Below are 10,911 nucleotides of genomic sequence, written 5' to 3'. Positions count from 1 at the left end.
ATTTCTGTGGAATTAAGTTTTTTCTGTGTGTTTGAAAGTTTGAGAGAATAAAGTTGGTAGTTTTCATGTTGTTATTGAAAACTTTTTTGAGTAAACTGTGGCACTAGCATTAGTTCCCGTTCACTGTGACAAGGAAACTATTATAAAAAGTAGTTTGTAGTTTTGTCTGTCGGCAGCAGCAAAGAAGTGCTCATGGGATGAAGGCCCTGCTTGAAATTTTTCTGTAATGATGCCCGGATTGCTAAACATCTAGAATTTTAGTAAGGAGCTTGTCAGAGTAGTTCTATAGTTATCAAATTATTTGTTATTTTATGAGAAACTTCTGTATTGATAACACATTGGCCATCATAGTTGAAGCACAAACATTGGCATGGTACACATAGATCTGTGAAAGCACTGACAATGATGTTCATAGAGACCTGTTGTATATTTTGATTCTTCACCTGTTTAACAGTACATGTTAAAAAACTTATTTGTGGAGCAAGTACCTGTAAAATTACTGGTGTGTGTCGATAGTATGGACGTGGCGCTGAATGGAAGTGTTTGTTTAGCTGTGGGTGTTAGCATAATGGCCATGTGAGGAAGAGCAATACTTGTGATAGGCGAAAAGAGATACAGGGAGAAAATCATTTATTGCAAGTAGCATATATCAGCAGCTCTTGGGTGGGTATCAGGTAAGATGGAAAGTGAAACGAAAGAGGAAGTATGGATCCAAGTGGCCAAATATCAATAAGGAGCTTGCACTGTTAGGGTAATACACTCCTGGAAATGGAAAAAAGAACACATTGACACCGGTGTGTCAGACCCACCATACTTGCTCCGGACACTGCGAGAGGGCTGTACAAGCAATGATCACACGCACGGCACAGCGGACACACCAGGAACCGCGGTGTTGGCCGTCGAATGGCGCTAGCTGCGCAGCATTTGTGCACCGCCGCCATCAGTGTCAGCCAGTTTGCCGTGGCATACGGAGCTCCATCACAGTCTTTAACACTGGTAGCATGCCGCAACAGCGTGGACGTGAACCGTATGTGCAGTTGACGGACTTTGAGCGAGGGCGTATAGTGGGCATGCGGGAGGCCGGGTGGACGTACCGCCGAATTGCTCAACACGTGGGGCGTGAGGTCTCCACAGTACATCGATGTTGTCGCCAGTGGTCGGCGGAAGGTGCACGTGCCCGTCGACCGGGGAGCGGACCGCAGCGACGCACGGATGCACGCCAAGACCGTAGGATCCTACGCAGTGCCTTAGGGGACCGCACCGCCACTTCCCAGCAAATTAGGGACACTGTTGCTCCTGGGGTATCGGCGAGGACCATTCGCAACCGTCTCCATGAAGCTGGGCTACAGTTCCGCACACCGTTAGGCCGTCTTCCGCTCACGCCCCAACATCGTGCAGCCCGCCTCCAGTGGTGTCGCGACAGGCGTGAATGGAGGGACGAATGGAGACGTGTCGTATTCAGCGATGAGAGTCGCTTCTGCCTTGGTGCCAATGATGGTCGTATGCGTGTTTGGCGCCGTGCAGGTGAGCGCCACAATCAGGACTGCATACGACCGAGGCACACAGGGCCAACATCCGGCATCATGGTGTGGGGAGCGATCTCCTACACTGGCCATACACCACTGGTGATCGTCGAGGGGACACTGAATAGTGCACGGTACATCCAAACCGTCATCGAACCCATCGTTCTACCATTCCTAGACCGGCAAGGGAACTTGCTGTTCCAACAGGACAATGCACGTCCGCATGTATCCCGTGCCACCCAACGTGCTCTAGAAGGTGTAAGTCAACTACCCTGGCCGGCAAGATCTCCGGATCTGTCCCCCATTGAGCATGTTTGGGACTGGATGAAGCGTCGTCTCACGCGGTCTGCACGTCCAGCATGAACGCTGGTCCAACTGAGGCGCCAGGTGGAAATGGCATGGCAAGCCGTTCCACAGGACTACATCCAGCATCTCTACGATCGTCTCCATGGGAGAATAGCAGCCTGCATTGCTGTGAAAGGTGGATATACACTGTACTAGTGCCCACATTGTGCATGCTCTGTTGCCTGTGTCTATGTGCCTGTGGTTCTGTCAGTGTGATCATGTGATGTATCTGACCCCAGGAATGTGTCAATAAAGTTTCCCCTTCCTGGGACAATGAATTCACGGTGTTCTTATTTCAATTTCCAGGAGTGTATGAACATGCTAGTGCTGTGCGAGAATTTTCGAAGAGAGGGGCAGTGTGAAAGAAATCACATGAGTGCTGTGACTGCCCTCTTCTGAGTTACTCTTTCAGTGGTTGTTTGGCATGACTGCTTCCACCATAGAGAACTACTGTATGTGCCCCAGGCTGCCATGTAGCGGCCGAAAGTGAAGCAGTGTTTGCACCCGAGGCAAAGGTCTCTTATTTCGGAAAGCAAAAAGCACCGGTACCACACAAAAGACACTGAAATTGCGAATGGAACAACAGAGGTGTACAAGCAACTTCAGTGAACTTCTATTTCATTTGTAATGCAAGAGTTCCAATTTTGAATAACCAGATGTAAGCACTATGTTGATATTGGTCTTAGAATTCCAGAGTGTCTTCTTGATATCATCGGGAGTTGTGGGACAGTGAAATGTATTCTTGCATTTGCATGATTCTAAAAATTTTTACCATACTTCCAGTAATTGTAGCAGCAGCAGCTCTTCATTGGTTCAAGACTTGGTTTCAGCCAATCATGGGGGAAGAATGACTTGCTGGTTTAGCTTCATTGCAATTCAGTTGAGATAGTGACATTGATACTGCTAAATAACAGTATCTAGAAATATTTGTAGATTTATATACAAAGTGTACGACTTTGCTCCCGCCGTTTGCCGATAGGTGGCGACAACAGTAAGTAGCGGTGGAAAGACACAGATCGCAGACATTAGGCAGTTAGCTTGGACCTCGGTCAACATAACCTCATTCAAACATTAGTCAATTTGTGTCTGCATCATAAAGTTGTTTTTGATTGAAGATGTCACTTTATGAGCCTAGTTGTCATCATTCGCAGGAGATGTTACTCTTTTGTTTCAATATGATGAAAACAGCAGCTGAGTCTCATTGAATACTCTCAAGTACATAAGGTAAGGACACTATTAGTGAAAGAACGTGTCGTGAGTGGTTTCAACACTTCAAGAACGGTATTTTAACGTCGTAGACTGGCATACTGGTGGAAGAGAGAGTGTTTCTGAAGATGCAGATTTGAAGACATTGCTGAGCGAAGACTCGCATCAAATTCAAGAAGAATTGGCATGATTAGTGGAAGTGACACAGCAAGCCATTTCAAAATGCCTCAAAGCTATGGGCATGATTCAGAAAGAAGGAACTTGGGTCCCGTGTGATATGAAACCAATAGACGTTGAACGGCGTTTGTGAACAGTTGTTTCAGAGGCAAAAACTGAAGGGATTTCTGTATCACATTGTGACTGGGGGCGAAACATGGGTTCATTATGATAACCCTAAACTCAATAAATCATGGAGATGTCTTGGCCACGCTTCCACATAGACGGCCAAACCGAATATTCCCAGCTCTGCGTCATGTACGATGAGGTGTTAAAACCAAGTGAAACAATCATAGCTGCTCGTTATAGAACACAATTAATGCGTTTGAGCAGAGCATTAAAAGACAAACGGCCTCAATACAGCAAGTGGCACAATAAAGTGATTTTTCAGCATGACAAGGCTCGACCCCATGTTGCAAAAGAGATAAAAACATACTTTGAAGCGTTAAACTGGGGAGACCTAACACACCCGCCGGATTCTCCAGACATTGCTCCCTCCGACTATCACCTGTTTAGATCAATGCTGCATGGCCTGGCTGACCAACACTTCCGATTTCCTGAAGAAGTCACAAATTGGGATCGATTCGTGGATCGCTTCAAAGATGAACAATTTTTTTAATGCGGGATTCGTACACTGCCCAAATGATGGGAGAAAGTAGTGGCCAGTGATGGAAAAATCTTTGAATGATACATGTGTAACCAATTTGTTTCATTAAAGTCTCAATTGTTGGGGAAAAGAAGGCGGAAGCAAAGTTCTACACTTTGTAGATTAAGAAGAGATGGCTTGAGTTTTTCCTATGAACTGTATTTTATTGTAATAAAATACATGATATATTCTATTGTTATTTTTATTAATATTACAATCCTATGTAGCCGTGTCAAGTTATATTTCTTCAGGGATGTGGTGAGGGGGCGGCATGGAGAATCTGCATTAAAAATAACCTGTACACTAAAAAGCCATTACTTTCATCCCCCCTCCCTGCCATATTTGGACCTTTTTCTTTAAAAAATATGTCAAAGATAAAACATTTTGAAAATAATCCAAAATCATGAATAATTTATTCTCTTCCCCTGCCCACCTCCTGGAATTGAAGTTTGTATCTGCCCCTGCATCAAGTGGCTCTACAGTGACAGGTTGTGTCTACTAGCCAGTGACAGTTAACACCTGAGGCTGGTACCCTAAGAGCTGTGTTCCATTTTAGTTCATTTCTTTGAGCGATGAGTTTATCTTGCTCTGTGGAACATCTGAAGTCTGCAGTGGAAGTGTGGAGAAAATTAGGGTTGCTAAATGGAAAGTTCAGAAATTTGCTCATGTCTTCCCTGGTCAGATACGTAAGATTGTGTGCTTGTTGCAGGAATATTTTTTGAAGAAGGGCAGACAACAGTGTAACCCTACTGCCTCTCAGCAATGTAGTTTAAAGAATAAAAGAGGCTTTGTAGAGAGGAACAAAAAATTGTGAAAGTCTGTAAGGAAAAATACTGTTCAGAATGTGAAGGGGCTGGTTTATTAAAGCCAGGGACACCCAGTAAAAGGAGGAAGATAACAATTAGTAATGAACCTGGACTCCATTCCAACAAGCTGATGTTCATTGCCACAACCATGAAGGAGCTGTGAGTTGCTCTTTACAAGTAAGAATTATTCAGCGACAGAAGGTCTTCTCAGTAAACAGTAGTCAACATCCTATGTTTCAGATACACAAACGTTTGGGAATGGAAAATTATAATGGGGATTAATGATATCATTGTGTGGCTTTGTCCATGTTTAAGAACACTTTTAAGCTATGATGTGGAAGTACTGCTGTTGTAGGAAAGGAATGCAATAATTATTATCTTACATGCTACAACTTTCGTTGGTTTCGCATCTGTCTCCCGGTTTGCAAGTCAAGGAAAACAAGTGACTACTTAAATTGGCCTGCTGTCATTGTAATGGATGAGACCTACATGATTCAGTTATAAAGTTTTGATGTTGAGAATGAGAAAAGCCAACCGTTTTGAATGGTTAAAATGTCACAATATGAATGTTCAGGATAGTTGGTCTAAGGGAGAGCTCAGGGAACTTGTGAAACAAAATCAGCCACAATTTAAACTGTATGTTGTTGATGAGGTAGCTAGAGAACATGGTCACGAGATTTGTAGGCTTTCTCCAGACCACTACCTCTTCAGTACCATTGAAATGTTTTGGGTGCATATCAAACATTATGTGACAACGAATAATACAGGCTTCACTGTGGAAGAAAGTTAGTAATTGTTGGAGAAAGTAGTGGCACAAGTAACACCAGAAAAATGATTTAATATTGTATACCACTCAGAAGCAGTCAACGAAGACGCCTGGCATCATCCAGTTCATATGAAGGATACCACAGTAACAATGTACAGCTATGACTTACAACGACATCAACTTTTTTTTTATAATTCTCAGACTGCTCATCATATTCAGTAACTTGCAAAGTGCTAATAGTTGGTTATTTAGTTACATGATTATTCATGAAACTTCATATTCATAAAATGGAGTTGTTTGGTGAAGAGAGAGACAAGTCCAGTTTTTTAATTCAGTAAAAATCATAATTAATCTTTGTCTGGTTGTATATATTAAGGTTGGGATAAAACAAGACCAATTATTTTTTTCTAAGTTGTCCACAGTTTTTTGTGTTTTACTTGAAATTACATACATATGAATCACTCGACTATGGCACAAATGCCCTCAGTTATACCCATAGGCAATTTCAGCATTTCTCCCATGGACTGTAGCAGAGATAATGATAGTGTTGAAGAAGGAGCTGGCTCTGAAGTAAGTGCCATGTACCATTTGCCATAATTTGTCTTCCTTTAGTGTTTGTAGACATGATGCATGTTTCATCTTTTGAGTGATAGGTGTATACTGCATCTAAAAAAAAGTAAGCAATTTGTGTTTTCATATGGTATTAGTTACTGTATTCACATGGTTTCAGATACATTTGAACACCCCATTCATGTAAGTATACCAACTAAACATGAAACATAATAATTATGGTAAAACACAGTGCATATCATGTTGCTTTTGTTGATATGTACAAATAAGAGGCAAACAGTATTCTTTTGTATGCTGCACTTCACAAAATGTTCTCATCGTGTTCCACCAGAGAACACAGTTATCACTATGTATTGATTCTGGTAAAAGAGCATTAAAAAAACTAACAGCCTGATCAAAGTGATTATCTGCACATCCTCTGCCAATATCATATCACTCTATACCCGAGGGAAACTAGAATGCAGGGAAAGGAGCTTTGTTGTGAGCACTGTGTTGGTATTTCATCATTTACTGACCAAAGTCTTCTCAAGCCAAGTATGCACCAGCTCTGTGTATGGCTGGGTCAATCAAGAGCCCCTATCAATTTTACTTAAAAGACAAGCAGCATCAACAACTCACAGGAGGCACTGAACATTTTTACCATTATCTGCAACACCTTCCACTGATTTACTGAAGAAAAAACTGCAAAGTCTGCCCAATTTTGTACACAAGTAATCTTGAAAACATTGGAGTCAACAGCAGATACATAGTTTCCAAGACTGTAGCTAGGAACAACCCTTCAATTTCAAGATTTATCTCTCACTGAGACACACCATACCCAAACTACACCTAGCAGGAAATTACTACTTACTTCATTTCTAGCTATTTATGTCATATTCAACAACTGTCTCTTTCTCACCTAAATCTTCTACACAACTGAGTACACTGTTATGAACAAACACATTATGGCAACAAGCCAGTGTCACTAATATCCACTCTATTGAAAACCATTTAAATACTCATCCTGCCCAACTAACCACCATCTTCGGCCCAAAGCTCACTCACATCATACCTACAAATCACAAACTTCTGTGGTAAAAATAATTTTGGGTTTCAAAACATTATCTACTAATCACATACCAGTATTTCTTACAAAGCCTATCATTCATCATTCACTTTCAAATATCAGTTTATACGCTGTTGTGCAACTGCAGTGCAAGTGAACACTCTCAAATCATCTAGAACTGAGGTACGGAAAGGGTTCACCAAGTGTTTCCAGGTAGTCCTGTAGCTCTCTCTCTCTCTCTCTCTCTCTCTCTCTCTCTCTCTCTCTTTCTTTACACAATCGTCTAACACACTGCATGCCATTTCAGGGCAAATGTACTTGTTTCATTATTCTACAACACGGCCTATTACAATTTCAAATTTTAAAAAAACAAATATCTGCCTGATCCAACGTCATCCGCTACTCCACGCCCTTCATTCACACAACACAATCTACCTCTTGCTACTTACATTACGTTTTCACTTGTGATTATGGCTCAGCAATAGCCGAGCACTACGAAAAATACCTAATAGACTCATTTAATGTTCCCCTCCACGGAAATCTTTAGTAAAAGGCGAAAGATTTATTCATTTTGAAGGAAAACCAGGGTGCCGATCAACCTGAACAATCAGGTAGGCTGGCAGCAGCACAATACGCCGCTCTTCAGCCAAAGAGAGTACAAGGAGATAAACTAAGAAGAAACATCACTTAGAAAAACGGCGGGAAAAAACAGGAGACACAAGAACATAAAATCACAAGAAGCCGTTCACACTTGAGGACAATCCACACTATGAACTGTAGACCCGACGCACAAACACTGAAGAAAACGATGGCACTGGTGAACAATGGAGCGTGACGGCGAAACTGAACACTAAACATGACGGCACACACGATACACTGATGGCGGCGATCTCCGGCGCGCCAATGTCCACTGAGCGTGTGCGAGTCCGGGGACCTGCCAAGAGGGGAACAGGGGTGAGGAGGGGGAGAGGGGAGGAAAAGACGATGCCATGGCTTAGGAGACGGGGACAGGAGGAGAGGGACAGGGGAGGGGAGGCCCGGGGGACGAGGGGGGAGAAAAGGAGGAGGGAGGGAAAAGGGAGAGAAGGGAGGGAGGGTGCCCAGAGGAGTAAGTACCAGGAGGAGGGCAGGGGATCAAAGTTGGTAGGAGGGGTAGATGGAGGGGAGGAGGGCATCATCAGGGAGATGGAGCTGGCGGAAGCCACGTTGGGAGAGGGTAAGGAGGGTGGAGAGATGGAGACCGGGCGGGACGTGGGAATATAGGCGCGGCAGCGGGCGGGGGTGGGAGAGGATCGGGGAGACGAGCGGGTGAGGAGGATGTTGAGGTCGGCGGCGATCACGTAGGAGGAGAAGGTACGGTCGATGTGGGAGAGGAAGTCGAAAGGAAGAGGGGCGTTGGGGCGGACATAGATGGTGGCACAGGTAATGGTAAGCCTGGGGAAGAAGAGACTAAGGATCAGGTGTTCGGTGGGGTCGGGAAGGAGAGGTTGGAGCCGAACGGGGATCTGGCGGTGGTGGCCAATGGCAACTCCGCCACGCGCAACTGGGAGGGTATTATCGGAGCGGTGGAGGAGATAGAGAGAGGTGTGGATGGAGTGGTGGGGTTGGAGGAAGGTTTCATTGAGGAGGAAGGCATCCACACGGTGGGTAGCAAGGGTGTGCAGGAAGAGGTTCTTGTTGGCGGGAAGGGAGCGGATGTTGTTGAAAAGGATACGGTGCTGCCGCGCCATGACAGGGATTTAGACGAGGGTGTCAAGACGGGAGAAGGTGAAATGGGCCTGGTTGTTGGAATAGGTGGCGTACATTTTAAGGTGAAAAATGGAACGGGCGGCGAGGGAGATCTGTTGGAGGGTGTGGGGGCGCTGAAAAGGATGAACATTCTGGAGGACGATGGTGAGGAACCTGATGATGTCCTCAGCGGTGGGTGGGGGACGAAGGGAATTGCCAGGAGGGGTGGGAGCGTCCAGAGGACGGACAGGTACGGTGAGTTCAGGAGTGGTTGGAGGGGGTCGGGCTTTACACTTTTGGGAGTAGGTGGGATGGGGGAGATTGCAGGTATTACAGGAGGGAGGGGATTGGAGGTTAGGGCACTGCCGGTGGAAGTGCGCTTGCCGACAATGCGGGCAGGTGGGGGCCTCGCGGCACTCAGCTGTGGGCTGCGCATTATAGCGCAGACACCTCTGGCAGCGCAGGGATTGAGGAGGGGAACGGGAGGGGTCGACCCTGTACCGCTGGTGGAAGAGGAGGGCACCCTCCTTCAGGAGACGGTCAATGAGAACAGAATCCCATCTGGGAGTAAGGAGAGAGATGGGGGCACCATTGAAATGTTGGCGGAGGAGGAAGGAGAGGTTACGGGCCTCGAGAAAAGAAGGATAGGGATGGGACAGGAGATATTTGTAGAAACTGGGGGGGAGGAGATGGTGACGGTGACGGTGAAGGCGAGAGCGAAGGCGACGGTGACGGCGACAATGATGACGGTGGTGGCGGTGATGGCGAAGGCGACGGGGAGAGCTGGGTGTGGACAGTGGCCCGACGGGCCACCACCCTAGCCGGAGCTGCAGTGACAGGCTGGGGGAGTGGGGGGAAAGGATCAGAACGAGATGAGCGAGAGGAAGAAGGGGGAGAGGGGGCGACAAATAGCGAGGGCGAAGGGAGAGTGAGGAGAGGTGGGATGCAAGGAGGAAGGTGTGACTGGGCACACCAAGTTATAGTAGTGGAGGCGGAGGAAGGTGAGGTGTAGACGATGGCGGTGGTGGTAGTGGTGGCGGTGGTGGTGGGGGCGGACATGACAGGGAGAAAAAACGCACAGCACGAAAAGGACACAAACTGGGAACAGACGAAGACGAAGACGAACGAAGACCAGGGTCTGACGGCGACGGCGGGCGGCAGGAACGCCACAGCTACTGCTGCCGCGGACGGGGCCGGGGCTGCTGCTGCTGCTGGCTGGACCGTGGCGGCTCTGCTGGGCTGGCTGGCTGGCTGGCTGGCACCTGTAACACCTAGCACTTCAATGAGTGCTGGAATCGCACTATCGAAGGGCGGCAACCTTTCGGTGTACCGCCGGAGATGCCGATCAACTATTTTTTTTTCCTTTATTGTAATTTTAAACACCTATACAGGCAGGCTGTCAGCAGCTTAGTACGCTGCTCTTCAGCCATAAGTGGAACAATAAACATGACAGAGAGGTGATATATACAATACAAAAAACTGCGGGCAAAAAAATGGAGATACAAAAAAAAAAAACAAGAAGCCGTTCACGTTGGACGGAAAAAAACACTAACACTTGGAAACACGGCGCACAAAACACGGAGAACGGCGACGGCACATGTGAAGTTGAGTTGTAACTGCACGAAACACAAAACGATGCACACACACTAAACACTGATGGCGACGATCTCCGGCGCGCGAATGTTCACTGAGCGTGTACGAGTCCGGGGACCTGCCAAGAGAGGACGTGGAGGAGGAGGAAGGGGAAATGGGAGAGGGGAGAGCAGAGATGCCATTGGAAAAGGAGGGAGGGGGAGGGAGGAAGGGGGAGGGGAAGCCCGGGGGAGAGGGGGGTGGAGGGAGGGGGGAAAGGAAAGAGAAGGGAAGGGAAAGGGGGGGTGGGAGGGTGCCTAAAGGAAAGGACACAGGAGGTGGGGGGGGGGGAGGATCAAAGTTGATAGGAGGGGTAGATGCAGGGGAGGAGGACATCATCAGGGAGGGGTAGCTGGCGGAAGCCACCTTGGGAGAGGGTAAGGAGGGTGGAGAGATGGAGACCGGGTGGGACGTGCGAATACAGGCGC

The 10,911-nt window shown here is 46.7% G+C and overlaps 1 non-coding gene across 1 annotated transcript; it reads right to left on the bottom strand.

Annotated features, from left to right (window-relative positions):
* Positions 1-7,595: 7,595 nt before the first annotated feature.
* On the bottom strand, positions 7,596-7,714 carry LOC124608701. The gene has a single exon (XR_006979304.1). It is a non-coding gene; the product is annotated as a U5 spliceosomal RNA (small nuclear RNA).
* Between the last annotated feature and the right edge of the window lie 3,197 nt (positions 7,715-10,911).

Source organism: Schistocerca americana, chromosome 3 (genome assembly GCF_021461395.2).
Source record: "Schistocerca americana isolate TAMUIC-IGC-003095 chromosome 3, iqSchAmer2.1, whole genome shotgun sequence".
Taxonomy (NCBI): Eukaryota; Metazoa; Arthropoda; class Insecta; order Orthoptera; family Acrididae; genus Schistocerca; species Schistocerca americana.
The sequence above is the reverse complement of the archived record's forward strand: the minus strand, read 5'-3'. Positions and strand labels throughout refer to the sequence as shown.